The 17,553-nt window shown below is 36.3% G+C and overlaps 1 long non-coding RNA gene across 2 annotated transcripts in view; it reads left to right on the top strand.

Moving 5' to 3' along the window:
* Positions 1-17,553, top strand: part of LOC119716781 (uncharacterized) — a 65,369-nt gene that overhangs the window by 27,920 nt on the left and 19,896 nt on the right. For both annotated transcript variants that reach the window (XR_005265411.2, XR_011809279.1), the window contains exon 2: positions 4,317-4,448. This is a non-coding gene — a long non-coding RNA (uncharacterized lncRNA). The remainder of the gene's footprint in view (positions 1-4,316; positions 4,449-17,553) is intronic.

The following is a 17,553-nucleotide window of genomic DNA, read 5'->3' as shown; positions in this document are numbered from 1 at the left end:
ACTTGCACACAGGACTCTGACTTCCTGCATGGTGATGCCTGTATGTGTTCCATGCATATATATGTGTGTGTGTGTGTATATGTTTAAATATATATATTCTGGTATCACATATGCTTCTACAGATACTCAAGGGCTAAATTCAAGTAACAAGTAATCTTGCAATAAGCTGAAGTGTTCAATTTGCATAGCAGACAATAAGCCCTAGCTGTAGCAATCCTTATATTCTCCAAGATTTCACCTATAAAAATCCTTTTTATGCTATCAATATCAAGGTGGGACACAGATTTTGTCTAATAGTCTCACCAGGTATCATTGCATTGTGGTAATTAATGCATCTTCTTTCTTGAGAAAATTCTTCTACGTCAAAGATCATTTGGATGAATTTTCTACATTTCAATTGAGTACTTTCAATGATCTATTTAGTTCCTGTGTTTTACCACATCAGAGTTCACTTTCTAGAAGAAGGTTCTCTATTTAAGGAGAAACAATCGGCATAAAGGTTATTAGACTACTTCCAGAAAAAATAAAACTATTATCGATAACATTCAATAGGTTTCATGAAAAATATATTCTGTGAAACAAACCCAATATCATTCTAAATCTGGTCAAAAATTAAATTGTCAAAAATATCTCGTCAAAAATTAAACTGTGTTAATTTTGAATGCATTTAGACTTATTTCAGATATACACCTGTCTTCAATTAGTGTCTTCGAGGCACACTGAGATCCTCAGATGAGAAAGATTATTTCATAAGCACAAAAATACTTTGACACTATATCAGAATTTGCAGAATTCCCAAAAGAAAACTATAATTCTCTGGCAGCCAAAAATATGTTGTTGGATTTATTACACTGTCTGCAATGAAAGTCTTGGCAGTGTGGCTTTAGGGAGGGGTTCAAGAATGGCCTTCATTTGCCCTGATGCTGAACCCAACCACTGGAAGTCTACAGGGCTACGCATATTCATGCTGAATGCCAGGATCCACACTCTGCAAGGGTAACCCCCTGGACAAGGTGGACTTAGAATCAAAAAATAACTTCAGGATGAACAATGAAAGGATTAGTACCAGTCATTAATGCTAAAAAAAGTAATGCTATGAATGCACATAAAACCAAAGCTATTTGTTTACCCATTAAATATTCCTCCCCTAAAAACATAGCATCTTATGTATTCCTGTTTTCCAAAGGTATCTAGAAATAAATCCAAATACAGACAGATTCTGAAGGATGGAAATGGAAATTCTTCTTGTTTGGCTTCCCTGGAAGATTCAGTGTGTCAGGGTTATTAATTATGGAGTGCTCAGCACCTTTCCAATGGATATTGGAAAGGCAGGGCTTCGTTTAGTTCCAGGTTTACAAGTAAATGTAAACGAAGTGCTCTGTTCTTTCTTCTAAAGAGTATACAGAGTAACAATAATACAGAACAGTATGTTTTCTGTAAGCAATAATAGATTTTTATAAGTTAATGGAAGTTCACTTTTCTGGATCTTACTGGTTAAAATGGTGGCTCTGGAGGATTTAATGAAACGTTGTGTGTAAATATTCAGAAAAGTTTTATAAACAGGAAACTTTTCACTTAGCCAAAGCAGAGATTTTTTTATATTATTATTTGAATAATGAATATACAATATGATCTACTTTCAAAATCTCTTTGAAAATGGTCAGGCTAACATCTCATAGTAATCATTTGAATGTATGACCAAAAAAGCACTTAGTTATTCAAGTATTACTTTCCCAGTGCTAAGCAATTCCAAAGTTACATTTTTCTTATCAATCTGCTCTACAGTTCATATCTTAAAACATTCAGCTTACTAAAGCTTTCCTTTACAGAGACAGACATCAAGATTCATAGCAGCATATAATTGTGTAATGCAAAGGTGAATGTTTGTTTGGTCTACAGCTTAAATTAACAACTCCACCTCAGATTTTAGTTATGATATAATGGCTGTCAGGGTGCAGCAGGGGCTAGAAGTCTCTACAGGCTGGATGTCGAGAGAAATGGGGGCTCTTCGTGGGGGACCCCAGTACACAACACATGTCATTGACAGAGAGCAGGGAAGACTTGGGGTGACAGCTGGAGCATCTCCTAGCCCACCGCACTGGGACAGAGATAAAGCCAGGCCAGGCAAAACATCAGGTCCTTCCCAGCTCAGTGGTATCCATAGTGGGGAGGTCAAGGGCTTTCGCAGCCCAGCATCATACAACATCACTGGGGCAGGGACTGATGGCCCTTGGTTGAGCTGAAATGGGGTTCTGGGCCCGTGGACAGGACATGGGAGGGAATCCTAGGTGAGGTTACTCAGAGCCATTAACACCTACCAGTGCCCACAGGGCACTGACAATGTAGATCAATAGAGAGAAAGAGCGAGAGAGCGAGAAAGAAAGCGAGAGAGTGAGAGAGCAAGAAAGAAAGAGAGAGAGAAAGGAAGAAAGGAAGAAAGGAAGAAAGGAAGAAAGGAAGAAAGGAAGAAAGGAAGAAAGGAAGAAAGGAAGAAAGGAAGAAAGGAAGAAAGGAAGAAAGGAAGAAAGGAAGAAAGGAAGAAAGGAAGAAAGGAAGAAAGGAAGAAAGGAAGAAAGGAAGAAAGGAAGAAAGGAAGAAAGAAAGAAAGAAAGAAAGAAAGAAAGAAAGAAAGAAAGAAAGAAAGAAAGAAAGAAAGAAAGAAAGAAAGAAAGAAAGAAAGAAAGAAAGAAAGAAAGAAAGAAAGAAAGAAAGAAAGAAAGAAAGAAAGAGAAAGAGGGAGAGTAATGCAGTAGAAGAATGAAAAAAGCATAATGCTGCTAGCAAGAGAAAGGCTCCAAGTACTGGAAGAAAGTTTTCTTTTTTCTTAAGATCCTTTGTATTCTTTTTTCCAAGCCAGAGGTATAATTTGAAGTTCTAAGCACAAGACTGTGAGACAAAACTTTGAGCTGAGCACCAGTATCATTACTTGCACAAATCTCTTCAAATAAAGCTTTCTATCCTCTGTGTGCTCAAAAATTTGTATAGTTTATTAATGAACTTATTTACATTGAAGAGATTAATTGCTTCTGCTCCAGGATTTGTAAGTAATATATCAGTCATTTGAAATGAGACTCAGCACCCATTAACTATGTCCAGTGACCTGAAAATATATTTTCCCCACAGCTCTTGATAAAGTCTTCAGGCATCAACACTACACTTCTTATGACAAATGATGTTTCTCTGTAACATCCATCACTCTAAAACACTTTATAATGCCCTATATCATCCCTGAAGAATGAGGATAGTATAGAAAACCAATACAAAAGTATACAAATTCTCAAACTACATAACATCTTCAATGACTGTGCCCAGTACACCAACCATACAAATTACTGTCAAGGATGATATGCAATATCAAATCAAACTATTTTGATTTATATACTCATACCAGGCAAATAATTTCCGAAGATCAAGATTTTTGCTTGTTTTGAGGAAATTCATTTGAGTGAAGACCTTATTTTAAAGTCTTACTCATTCCCCTGAAGAAGAAAAGCTGCAGTCATGCTTCATTCAAATGAATGAAGTATGTCATGCACAGTCATGCATAGGTAATTAACTCTTAAAAGCTTCTAGAGAAAAATAAATAAATAAATAAATAAATAAATAAATAAATAAATAAATAAATAAATAAAATGAAAAAGAAATTACAATGAATTTTCCTCTCCTGTGCAGGTCAAGTGTCAGAAAATGAATTGAAACATTTCTTAGCATCTCTTCTGCACATAGTTTAGTACTTTCATAACAATGCTAGCTGGCCGAGTCATAACTGGAAGGAAGAACCTGGTAAAGGGGATTATTTTGGTTAAGAAACTTGCACATCCCATCAGTGTAAGATACATGGTCTGACTCACGTACCTTTGTGAAGCGACAGCAGTATTTACACAAGGTCAATGAGGACACCTAGCAGTTTCTTTTTTATTTTCAAGCTTTTTTTGTTTTCTTTCCCCACCCCACTCCACCCACCCCTCCCACCCACCCCCAAGGACCAGTGACATCTTCTAGACATTTCCGTGTCTAGTAGAATTTAGTAGAATTCCAGCTACCTTCTGCTGAAGTGCTCAAAATCTGAGCGAGCTGAAATGTCTCTGCACCTGCCTGTCATCTCTAGTGTGGTGAGACTGATGGCCTAAACATGTTCTGATTCATCAGGTAACCCTGACAACATATGTAACATGGACAAAGGATGGCAAGCCTCTGGAGGGTAAAGTATTTCTTTGAGATGTGCTTAAAAAGTATCAGATCAAACAGAGCATCAACTGCTCTGCTACTAGTGCTAAGTCAAAGACTAACATGATGCTTAATTATTTATTTATCAGGTGAGAAACAACTCCTGAGTAACTACAATATCATCTTAAGGACATTAAAGAGCTCCCAGGAAGAAGAAGCAGATTCCTGATTCCCTGAAGACAAATGAACATATGGACGCTGGAGCGTATTTTTAAGTGAAGGTAAGATGCAGGAAAGTCAGATTATAGCTTAGAAGGCTGTGGGGAGGAGGAGCATCTTCACACAACTGCAAGCAGACCCACACTGCTCAAAGGTGATGGAAAGATTTTCCAAGAAACACAAAATAGTTTGGAATATATAGTATTCACCTCATATTTATCTAACTTTTGGATACCATGTATTCTCCCAGAGTATCCATCAAGTCCTCTAAACAGAGTGGGAGGGTAAGTAATGCCCATGACTAGAAACCCCAAGAATCATCTGGTACATAACTGAATGAATCCTTACCATAGCAAAAAGAGTGGAAACATTCCAGGTCTTATTCTGCTTCAGGTTATTTTTAAGAAATATTAATATTAAAAAGACAGAAGCTGTACAGTCTCCTTAAATTTACATCAGAAGAAAAGGGATCCAAAAACTCTAAATATCTTCAGCTGCAAGGTAGGTTATTCTGCACCTGTCATAGTTAAAGTGACAGAGTGCCCAATACTCCCCAAGTTTAAAAAAAAAAAAAAAAACAAAACTTTCTTAATACATAAACTTGCAAGAGACAAACTTCAGCACTGGGATTAATGAAATCTTTGCTTGCAAAAAGTAGTTGTATGAGCAAAGTACTCTTAAAAAAAAAAAGTCATCTGTGCAAATGTAAGAGTTGGCTGAAGAGCAGTTCTTGAGTTGGTAGAAGAAGAAGATGAAGAGCTGGTAGAAGAGTAGTTCTTCAGAAATAAAGTTTAGGAGTTATTACAGACTACAAATCATACTGGAGCCAATAACATGCAATTGCAAAAATAAACTAAAAATCATGTTAGAACACATAAAGAGACATAATTATATATTTAACTTATGCCCTACCACACTGTGAAAAGGAATCAGCTGGTATACTATGTCCCATTTTAGACACATTAGCTCACAAAAGACATAGATTGGCAAGACTGCATGGTTAGGTGCATGCTGATGTCCCACTACTTCTAATTCCTGAAATAGCTCTTTGGCCTTTGTTTGACTGTACAGAGCTACACAGATAAGTTCCTAGGGATTTAATGCCCTGAAGTAAAGAAGACATATTTAATATATTACATGTTCTAATTGTCTTCTCACCACAGTTATCTATAATGGACTTAAGGGAACAGAAACTCAACATAATATTTTCCTTAATAGCTTTCAGCAGTTCTTGAGTTGCAAGTTATCTGTCCGCACAGCTCATCAAAATATTTGTCCTGCAGATACGAACATACCCTTGACAGCACATTGCCATTTGCTCTTCTCATAGAATTGGTGATTTTTCCTCTGTACCTTGCAATACTAACAGTTCATGAACAGCATCCAGAGCTACACTAAGCTTGCCAAAAAATTATTCATGAAAAGATCATCATAACAACATATCCAATTCAAGTATTTCTAAACCTCTTGCTTAGCTAGGTCTCAAGGTCAAGAAACAAACATTCAAGTTCACAAAAAGTCTGGGCAGAAGAGCACTGAGGGACTGAAGGTCAGCGAGTGCTTATCTCTTGTGAGGCATAAGCCAAAGAGCCACAAGTCTCTCTATTCAGATTCAATTCCTTCTTTCTTGGATTCTTATAATCAAGCTCAAGCCTATCTTTTTTACATCCCCAGATACAGTATTCTTGCCCATTGGCAAATTTCAGACATTATCTCAGCTTTTCAGATGACATTTCCACAGATTATTATGCTGCAAAGCCTTCAACTTCTAGTGTTCATGGTCTCTCATGTGGATATCATCCAACAGTTAATCCCTTCTTACAGCCTCTGAGGAATTGGAAGTATCAATAGAATAGCCTGGAGCAGGTTCTGGAAAATTTCTCAAGTCCCTGAAAATATGGCTCACAAAAAAAATAAAAAATAAAAATAAAAAAACTTCCCCCACCCCATCAGCAGTTCTTCCTGACATAATAACGATATTTACTTCTGCAAAGGGAAATAAAAAAAAATAAAATACAATACAAAATTAAACTTATGTACTACAGTCTGATGAATACCCAAAAATAAATGATAATAATAATAATAAAAAGACTAATGATTGAAAACCTAGGTAAATAAATGTTTTATTTACAATAGGGTCAATAGGGTTAGATCTTTAGCTATTAATCCATATTAATCCAGTCACATAAACATTGACTTCCAACTGCCTCCTGCAGACTAAGACTTCTTCAAGTATATCCAGGCTTCTTTAATTTCCTTTTAAATACTGCTTTCTTTGTGATTTTTTTGCAAATGTTTGATAAATTGCTGGGACTAGAGCTTACAGGAATGTAGAAGAAGCAAAGCATATTGACACCACGTATAATTAAACATCTCAATTCTCCCAACCTGACGTCTTTAAAAGGTTTCATGTTACAGTTTATGTCTTCAAAATGGTGTTGACCAAGTAACTCATACATATATACCTGCTATATTTCTCCTGCATGAAGCCAAGTGATGCCCAAGACTCCTTCTGGTAATTTCTCAAGCCCTCTGGCTGACTGCCCCTGTTCTGCTGTGGATTTCAGTCTTTTAGAGACCTTATCAAGTACTGATGACATTATCTCATGATGCATTACATTCTCCATGCCCAGGCAGGTTTCTTTAGTGGCTTTTTTTGAGTAACTTCTTTTCTAAACTCATTGCACAGAAGTTTTCACAGCATGTATGACAACTGCTCAGATATAATCATTGGTGCTTTTTTAAAGTCTTTTTTTCTAATGATATAATACTCAAATTATACAATTATTCCAGATAAATTTTCTGAACATATTAGTTATCTACTAGCAACAGCTCTGGCCTGCTAGTTTTAGATGAGAATTTTTCCTAATTTACCTTTGAAAATTATACTTTCACTCTAAACATTCTACAGGATAGTAGTTTTATAGGATTATATCATAGTAATGATTTCTTTTTTTCTTTATATTATCTGGGGTTTGAGCCTTTGAGAGAGAGCATCATCTTCTTCACTCACAGGTCTGAGCTAAATCCAGGAAATTATTGGTCATCCCTATAAACCACCAGATTCTATTTGTATTTATTTGTCCACTGATTTTCTTAGTAGCTTATAGGTTGGTTCCCTTAGAATTCAATGTATGTTAGCTGTAAGGGATTTCAGCCACCTCTTTGTAAGCTTTCAAATGTTATGCTTTTGCTGACTTAAATGTTGATGACTTAGTGTGGTGTGGCATTGTGCTACAGTCTACATTACTTCTCAGCTGCAGCTGCACATTTCAGCATTCTGCCATAAGACATAACATTGAAAAGTGAATATTTTCATCCTAGGTACATTGAAGAATATGTCTTTAGTCACTGGAAGAGACTAGTAATTCTCCATTAAGTGATCTTTTGGCATCACAAACTCTCAAATTGCTTGAAAGTTTTCTCATGAGTTCTAGACAGCTGCATTGAAAATTTCCAGGGTTGAAATTATGCCTTTTTTTTGCAGCCATCTAAGTCCATCTTTATTTGCTACAGAAACATTAAAGACATTCTGTGTTCTTGTAGTTTTACAGACTGTGTGAGAATCTATTTCTAGCTTCATCTTACTTCTAGCTGTACCATTTCCTTGGTTTCCTTCTCTGTTGGTTCATGGGCTTTTTACCAAGAGTTTCTATTTGTCCACTGGCTCCTGAATGAGTTTATTGTAGATGAACTACACTTGGCCTCACTTCTCCAGTCTAATGGTGCTGTTTACTGGTGTTCTTGGCATTAGATTGCACCTGGCTCCATAAACCAGTGGCAATTGAATTTAGACATTGGTCTAACAGCATAGTTGCAAACACAGAAATGGAATCATTGGCATTCTTCTGGAAAACTTCATCCACAGTGTCTCTCAGTGTTCTAAAGTTACGTTGCAGTTATCCTTCTTTTTACTAGAAATTTTTATGGCCTTGGTGATTATTACTTTTTTTTTTCTTCTTGAGATAACATGACTTTAAAGGATAAAGTGATTATTTTTCCCACACATTGTTCTTTACTGCCTAAAAATTGAACATTTTTCTCTTTTCCTTTCTCCACATTGTTTTACATATAATATGCGCTATGTAAAATATCTCTGTATTTCAGGTCTTTTGTTTCCCTTCTTGATTCTCTTGGTTTCAACCCTTGTATCCTGAATTTATTAACCATGTAATCGTGCAGGTATTAATCACGAATTTTGTATTAATTCATTAGCTTGACCCTTTACTGGTCCTTTGGTATTGGCTATTGTGTAATCTGGAATGACATATTTTATGTACAATCCTATCTCTGGTGAAGTATGCTTAATATTTTAAAAGTTACAGGTGGATATTGGATTTCTCAGCAATTACAAATCCTTTTTTAGCTTCTTGGTTATGCCCTTTAAATATGTATGACTGCAGATCCAGCTCCAATAAGGATAAAGGACCTTACTGGCACTTGGGAACTTTACTTGCCACAATAGTAGTTGCATAATGCTGTACCAACAGGTCATTAGACCACTGGGAACATAGGTTCCCCTATGCTGCAGAGGCAGCTTCCATCCACACCTGGCATCACACTTGGAAGTTCACTGTGATTCGGACGTGGAGTAGGTATGGAGAATTCCTTAGAATACAATACAGATTTATCTATCCTGTCTGAAATTGAAGATCCATTTAAATATCTTTCCTAGCACTTTATATATTGTTCTAGATATGCCTGACTTAGCTTTTTCATATTTTTCTTCATTTTCTTGCTTTTATCCCTCATTTTGTTTGTACAGGCACCAGACCTGCTTCCCCATTGCTTTCATGCTTTTGGAAGTAAGATTTTATCTGGAACTCCATCATTTCCTGTGATCTGAGACTTTCTATGATACCTCGTAGCTTTGTTTGCAGTGCCAATTTTTTGTTTGTTTGTTTACCACATTTTTGTACTTGATGATGCCTTTGCTAGACTGAGCACATTCACAGTGCTTCATTTACTGCTTGCAAGCTAATGACATAAAAATATATCCTTGTATAACTAAAAATAAGCTTTCTCTTCTCCAGGCTAACAACTTCAATTTTCTCAGTGCATCTTCACAGAAGAGGTGCTCCAGCCCTCTCATTACCCTCATGGCCCTCCTCTGGACTTGCCCCAATAGGTCTGTGTCCTTCTTACATTGGAGACCCCAGAACTGAACATAATTAAGGACTGAAATCCTGTAAAATCCCTATTTACCATGGCCTTCAATATCAGAGCTTTCTTCTTTCCGTTCTTTCAGACTAGTAACAACTAGTCTGATCCTCTGAATGCTTACCATTCCCTTTTACACCTCCTTTCAATATAAACCATTGGTCAGTAACACTTTTATCATTCTTTTGGATTTTTTTTGCAAGAAAGCGTAGATTTGTTGAAAATGGAGTTTTGTTGGCAATGTAAAATTTTAATGAATGAACTTCTTTTAAAAGCAGTTTTTGGTGTCCAGAATGAAATTTGTAGTAGGCAGAAGTGTTGTCAGAGGAGTTATTTCCCCTGTGAGACATTCAGTCCAAGCTTACATGATTCCAGCTGGGGGCTTGAACCAAAAGCCAGCATGTGATATAGCACAAGAATTTAAGAAGAAAAAAAAAATAAAAGAAAAATAATAATAATAATAATAAAAAAACAATTGCCTGAATTGTTCCATTTTGCTATCATTCCATTTTGGAACACAGAAGTGTCTAGATCTGTCACCAGCAGTGATTCTGGTAAGGAAAATTAGCACTAGAAGTCTCCAACACATGTGAAATACAACATAAATAGCAGAAGGCAGCCAATTTCACAACTAGCTGAGATACTGAAATATCTAAATCATGCCATTATCTTTAGTGCATTAAGATTACTAAAATATGTTTGAAGTTTCATTTTTAACTCTGTTTCTTTTTTTATCATAAACTTTTTTAATGATTAAAAATTTTATATATCAGTAAAGCTGGCTCTTTCTGATCTTGTATGTATTAGGCTTTTCTTTTTTTTTTTAAGCAAGGCACTTTTTAGGGACAAGTTAGTACTCCACTCGTGTACTGTTCTGTATTCAATACAATGTTCAATACTAAAAGGAAAGTTGACCCATTTCTTTGTACAAAAACTTCTAGGTTTGGTGATGGTCATTTCCACTTGGGAACATTTCCAGTAATGTTACTAGTAACATTAGTCACAGGCTCCTTAGCAGGCAGTAACATAGGAGACCTTATTTATACATTGTCCAAAAAAAAGACACATTTATATGGAAAAAGAGGAAAGGTATCGTAAAATAGTTCTCTCATTTCCCCAACAGGAAAAATCTTTACCGAGGTCTGAGCTTTCTTTGATTATGTCTGTTCTATCCTTTCCTCTGCTCAAAAAATATTTGAGTAAGATCAGTAGGCTCAAGGAAGTTTATTCAACATTACTGACTGGATAATAATGGAAAAAGGTTTCAAGCTATACTATGAATAGAACGAATCACAGAATTCTAGTATTTCAGGATGGAAAGGACTTCTTAATTCATGTGCTCCATTCTTTTGATCAAGAGACAACTCTGTAAAACAAGATCAAATTCTTGGATATTATATTGAACTGTTTAAACTGTAGTACCTTCAAAAACTTTTCTCATGACTGATATCAAAGAACCAAAGATAGATAGGTATATTTAACATTATCTTCTACAGGCTTCTTTTAAGTCAAAAGTAAAAGGAAGTCTTACTATCAAAGATGACATTTATGCTACATAAAAATCATAAATTTATGCTAAATAAAAATCAGAATACTTCTGCTACTAAGAGAAATGAGACATTTGTTTATCTACACAATCCTTTTGCTATGTAAGTGCAAAAATACAAAGCAATGAAAAAGTTTATGAGTAAAACATTAAAGCAAAGCATGTCTTTCTATTTAATTTTTTTTTGGTAGAACTGAAGAGAAAGGTCTCAAACCCTTGTGTTTTCAGTTCTGTTAAGCAGATGTGTTCACTCATGATCTCCCACTTCAAAGGTTTTTCTTACAATATTTATTTATATAAATTACTGAAAGTTTTCTAAGTACCTTGTACTTAGAGCTACTGCAAAATACATTTTTAAACTTCATAGGAAAGATGAGATGAATCATTTTCATTTTTGCTTGTTCCAAAATATGTCATAATGACTTTAACAGTGCAAGAATCTCTGGATTACCTCTGGCAGGGAAAGGGAATGGAGAAGGGAAGAGAAGATGCTGTTGTGTTTTGTTTTGTTTTGTGTTTTTTGTTTTTTTTTTTTCTCTGTATTAACATCAGTGGAATCATCTGGAGTTCATCAAGTATAGGTCTGTTTCTAGTATTAGATTTTGAAACATGCTTTATATACGGTATAGGGATACTAAATTAGAGCTTTTTTGTCTTTTTTTTTTTTTTCAGCTCTACCTCATTAACTAAATAAAATAGACTCCTAAAATGGTCACTTTATTATTTTTTGTTTCACCTATAACTCTCTTGTCCATATGATTTATCCATCCACAGATTCTTTCTTATGGCACTTGTCAGCATCAGTAGGAAACAGAATTTCATATTTCTTGATAGAGTACTTGCAAAGAAATGGGGCGATATCATCTGTTGACATTTGTCAGTACAAAATGTTTGCTTCATAAAGTCACTCTGTTGCTCATATGAATCAGCTGATTCAAGAGAAATGCTAATATAAATGTTTTGAACTTAACTGCAGCCCATTATGTACAAAATTAAAATAAACTTTTAGTGGGACATAGCTAGTACAGGGAAACAGAATTATTAAATATTCCTTTAATCAGTTTGTTCTGTTTAAATTGTTTTCTTGGAAAAATATCCTACTTGAACTGAAGATTTTCAAGGTTTTCTTGAAATCCTGCAAAATTCACAGTTACTGAAAGAAATCAGATACTTTGCAGTTGTATTGAGGGCCTCTCCACGCTACTGACACAGTAACATGGATCATTCTGAAGCTACGCTTTCTGAAGCTACACTCCTGTCTGCATCCCACAAATCTGGCCCAAATTCTGATTTAGAGAAAGCAGTAAAAACAAAGCAGAATCCTTACTCTCCACCACTCTATGAGGTTTGGAAGCATTTTTTGCTCCATTTCCCAACTGTCAATACCCAATTCTCCCACCGGTTTCTTTCAGCACAATGGCCAGGTGATGTATTGAGAAAGTGTTTTATTACCTTCTCCAAATAAAAACATGAAGAATATGTCCAAGAAAACTCTTCTCTGTAGGTCCTGAAGAACTTCTATTAGATGACCATGAACTATACTAAATTTTCCTGCCTTGAGCATTTGGAAAGGAAAAAATCCTATTTGGCTGCCATCATCAATTTAACTTTCAAGAGCCAGAGCTCACAGAATAGCTGAGGCTGGAGGGGGCTTCTGGAGATCATCTAGTCCAACTTTTCTGCTCAAAGCAGCATCAGCTAGAACAGGTTGCTTGTGGACATGCCCAGTGTGATCTTGAATTTCTCAAAGGTTGAGACTCCGCAGCCTCTCTGTGTTCAACCACTCTCACAAGAAAAGAGGTTTCTTTCATATGTATAAACAGAATTTTCTGTATTTCCATTTGTGCCCATTGCCTCTTTTTCTTTCAGCTGATATTACAAAAAACAGTCAGGTTCCATCTTCATTATATCTTCCCATTCATACAAATTGATTGGATTCCCCTACGCTTTCTCTTATCCAGGGTAAACAGAACTAGCCTTCTCAACCTCTCCTCATGTGTCAGTACTTCTGTCCCTACTTATCTTTCTTGACCTTTACTGGACTCCATTATGTCCATCTCTCTCTGGAATACTGTAGACCAGAGAAATGGACCTCGCACTTCAGATGTGCTGAGCACAGGAAGAGGCTCACTTCCCTCAATCTCCTGGCAACATTCTTCCTAATGCAGCTCTTAGGTTCCTTTCTGCAAATCTGCTTCCCAGATTAATTAGCCATATAGACACACTTGAAACAGTCAGGGTATCCCTAGCAGGGTCATTGGTGCCCATGAGGAAGAGCAGCAGAGGATAATAATCCAAGAGTCATTCAACCCTTGTCAGCCTCTCTACAATGTCTCAGATCTCAACTCCTGACAACCAGCAACCCTCCCTAGACAGCTGATCTGGTTGTCAGATGGGGCCACCATCTCCCAAAGGAGTTGCCTACTGATAATGCTGCCTCCTCCTGGTGATCCTGCATGGCTCAGGCTCAGCAGACTTGGGTGGTTTGTTGGACAGAGCCCCCAGCCATTTGAAAAAAAGGGTACTAACATATTCTGTAGTTGCAGATGTGCAACTGGAGCAGGAATCCTCCTCCTGATGCCAGAAGTTGTCAACTTCCAGCCTTCACCACCATTTCCCAACCTGATAAACACAGATTCTGCCTGTCCCTCTTCCATTGCAATTGGGGGATCAGGCTCTCGTCTTTGCACCATCTCAGTGAAGAACTGATTAATCCCTTTCTCATCATCTCTGATAATGAGCAGTCTGATGACCTCCTCTCATGGCTGTTTTACTTGGTTACAACTACTTGACCAGTGCACAGCTCCTGCAGGCAAGGAGACCATCTCCCCCTATCTCAGGAAGACTGGAGTGTGTGATTTATGCCTCTTACATCTCACTTGAGGGTGTATAACAAGTCAAGACAAACAACTCCTGCAGAACACAAATCTGATGATTATGTTGCACACCACTTAATGGTAACAGGATCTCCATGGTGTTGCAATTTCAAATGCATGTGCTCACTCACAAGACTAAACTGGTATTAAACTCAGATTACCTAACTAGCAACAGCCTGTACACATCTCCCCCAGTCACAAGCAGGCATCCCATGACCTAGTAAAAATACCTTTGATTTTCATTTTTTCAAATCAGCTGCCTTGATTGCCTGCAGACGTCCTCACAGATGTAGCTGTTGTCTTCTCTGACCTCTGTTTATAGACTCTAGGCACCATGAATGTGAGCATCTTAGCTGTTGTTTCATATAACTTTATTGCATCCACATTCTCTTTATTTTTGTCTCATTGATCCCTGATCACATTTCTAACCCTGATTGAAATAACTTTTTTCTTCTTTACTTCTGCTAACCAAAACTGTCAGTTCAATGGGTTTGAGGTGAGACTTTCTTCCCTGTCTTTAACCCTGTCAAGTGTTTTTAAGATATTGCTTGTGAGAAGGATAGAACAGTGTATGAAATGCATCTGTTCTCCATCCTTTGCACTTGGACTTAAAGTTTTGAGTGTAATCTCATATTTTGTTGGTTATAAAAAACCCATTGTAATGTTGCTAACCTCTGGCACTCAAAAACTGAATAAGCCAGTCCCACATTAAAGCTTAAAACCATTAAATCTAAAAATATATGCATGGGGACATTTTATTTCCTGGGTTGAAGCCTTTAGGGCATATTGAGGTCAAATTTTCAAACTTTTTCTGCAAACAGGAAGACTATAAATATAGCTCTTTTAACAAAAGTTTATCTATAACCTTCCTTTAAAGAGCATGGACAATGGGAATCATACTAGTGTCTGTGTAACAGTAAGAGTTGACAATATTGCCATTTTCTTGATAGGGCAAACTATTTTTTGATGAGCTGATTTTTTCCAAGCCATGATTTGCAGATAATGCTGAACCAGGCTTTATTTATTACAAATCTGTTGGACATTAGGTCATGTTCCAGAGATGGGGAAATAGACCCACTGACAGAATTTACTTCAGACAGAGGATAAATTAAAAGAAATACACATTATGGTGGTAGGGATTTTTATCTATGCAGATGAGGTACAACAGCACAATGATTCAGTGGCACAGAAGCTGAGACAGAGAAGACTGTTGGAGAACTAATAGGGAAAAAGAAAAGCTGGAACACAAGCTAACATGAAGTGGTGGAATATAGTTCATTTTAGAAGGTATAACTAGCTAAATATTGGGACTACGTTTCCTTTCCCACCATCTCAAACTATAACCATCATCATCTGTTAGCATAATTGGATAGTCAGGTTACATACTTAGATGTTTTCAGCAGTTTTGTTGTCTTAAGTAGAGGTTTCATGTGCTACATGGCCTTGCTGCACTTGAATGATGATTAACCAAATGGCTGCCATCCAATCAACAAATGGAAAATATTATGATTCCCTTGGGTTGTATACATACACATAATGATAGCTATGTTGCTTCTGTAAGGCCAGTCTCTTGAGCCACGGCAAGATCTTTTATAAAGTGGGAATAGAGTAAATATGGTGCAAGAAATCTGTTCCCCATTTTATTTCAGGAAATATGGAACCTCACCTGAAAATTCTGGATTCTGTATATAGCACTAGATGCTGACTGGAGAAATATCCAGGCACTAAAGGAGAAGGAGAGGAGCGCATCATCAGAAAAATAAAATAAAATAAAATAAAATATAAAATAAAATAAAATAAAATAAAATAAAATAAAATAAAATAAAATAAATAATAATAATAATTGAAAAATTTTCACATGTTCTTCAAGGACAACAGGGCAAATAGCTACAGATAATTCTGTGGATACACCTATTAATCTTATTAAATAGTTCTTACGTATCTGAGAACCTAATGGAGTAAAAGGATAGAAAAGGAAAAAATGAGCTTTTTAATTCAGTATAAATACTGGAGAAATAATGGAACTTTCCATTCACAGCTTTCCAACTGAGGACTGAAAAGGCACACTTCTGCTATCAATATTCTGAACATGCAGTGAATGTTACTCTATCTTTACCTGATCTAAATGAAGAAAATAGGTAACAAAAAAGTAGGGTCTTCAATACAAAGAATCAAACATATGATAAAGATTCAGACCTGTAGAGAGCAGCTGCAACGTGTTCAGTCTTTCTGGATGCTGTGGATCTAATCTGAGCAAATACATACCTTAATTACAGGAAATAAAATACTATTGGACATCTCCATTCCTCTCAACTGATACTTCGATTGCAATTATTTTTTAGGGGGTATCCTGCCTATGCTGCTTCTCTTAAATAACATCTAGCTCCGAGAATCACCAGGTATAAAGGAAAAAATATTCTATTTGAGCTACAGCCACAAAATGATTTACGAGCTGCAATAATGAAGCATCATAAATCTAATTTTTTGTCCAAGCCACATTCACAACCCTGTATTAGGTGACCAGATTCTCAAAATGATGCCAGGGAAGTATTAGACATCTCAGAATGAGATTCAAAACAGTCTAGAGGGAACCATCTAGAACTAAGCATAGAGGGATAGCTAAGCACATCTCAAGTCTTGTCCCTCTTTTAGGCCTTCAGAAAGGTACACCCTGAGCTCAAGGGTTATTTCCTGAACGTAGCTGCTGCCACTTCTCCTTCAAACTAACAAACAAATCTAAAAGCCACAGAAGCAGAATTATTCTTTTCTTTTCATGTTCGACAGGAACAGATGAGCCTGTCGAACTTCTGTCCGCCTCTCTGTAACCCCCAGGACAAATTTGATTAGTCTCCTCTATAAGCATAAAGAGATGGGCTGAATTCTCTTCTCTGTCTGAGGACACTTAAAACTATATCGTACTGCTTCTTTGGAAGGTATCTTCAGCACAAAGTGGGTATGAGTTACTTAGATCTCCATGAGATGAAAATGCTCTATTGCACAAAAATACAAATTAAAAAAATAATAATAAAAAAAATGCATTGGACCAGCAAAATTAAAAAAAAAAATAAGAGTGATTCTTTATCCTAATGTTCAGGGCTGTCACAGGAAGGGAATATTGTCAGGTTCCAGTTTCAGTCTCCATGTCAAAGCCTGTTTCTTCAGGTTTCATCCAGTGTATGCTTTGGGTAAAAAACAATTGAATTGCCATTATTTTTGCCATATACACAAAGGATCTACTCAGCCTTCTTCTTTCTTTTCTTTTCTTTTCTTTTCTTTTCTTTTCTTTTCTTTTCTTTTCTTTTCTTTTCTTTTCTTTTCTTTTCTTTTCTTTTCTTTTCTTTTCTTTTCTTTTCTTTTCTTTTCTTTTCTTTTCTCTTCTCTTCTCTTCTCTTCTCTTCTCTTCTCTTCTCTTCTCTTCTCTTCTCTTCTCTTCTCTTCTCTTCTCTTCTCTTCTCTTCTCTTCTCTTCTCTTCTCTTTTTTCTCCATATAAAGATACAAAATTATAACTATACATGTACATCACTTTCTTGTAGAAACAGTATGGAAAAAAACATGCAATTCATCTACATCTAACTCACTCTTAC

The sequence above is a fragment of the Anas platyrhynchos genome, chromosome 4, assembly GCF_047663525.1.
Source record: "Anas platyrhynchos isolate ZD024472 breed Pekin duck chromosome 4, IASCAAS_PekinDuck_T2T, whole genome shotgun sequence".
Classification (NCBI taxonomy): Eukaryota; Metazoa; Chordata; class Aves; order Anseriformes; family Anatidae; genus Anas; species Anas platyrhynchos.
This window is presented reverse-complemented; position numbering and strand designations above follow the sequence as displayed.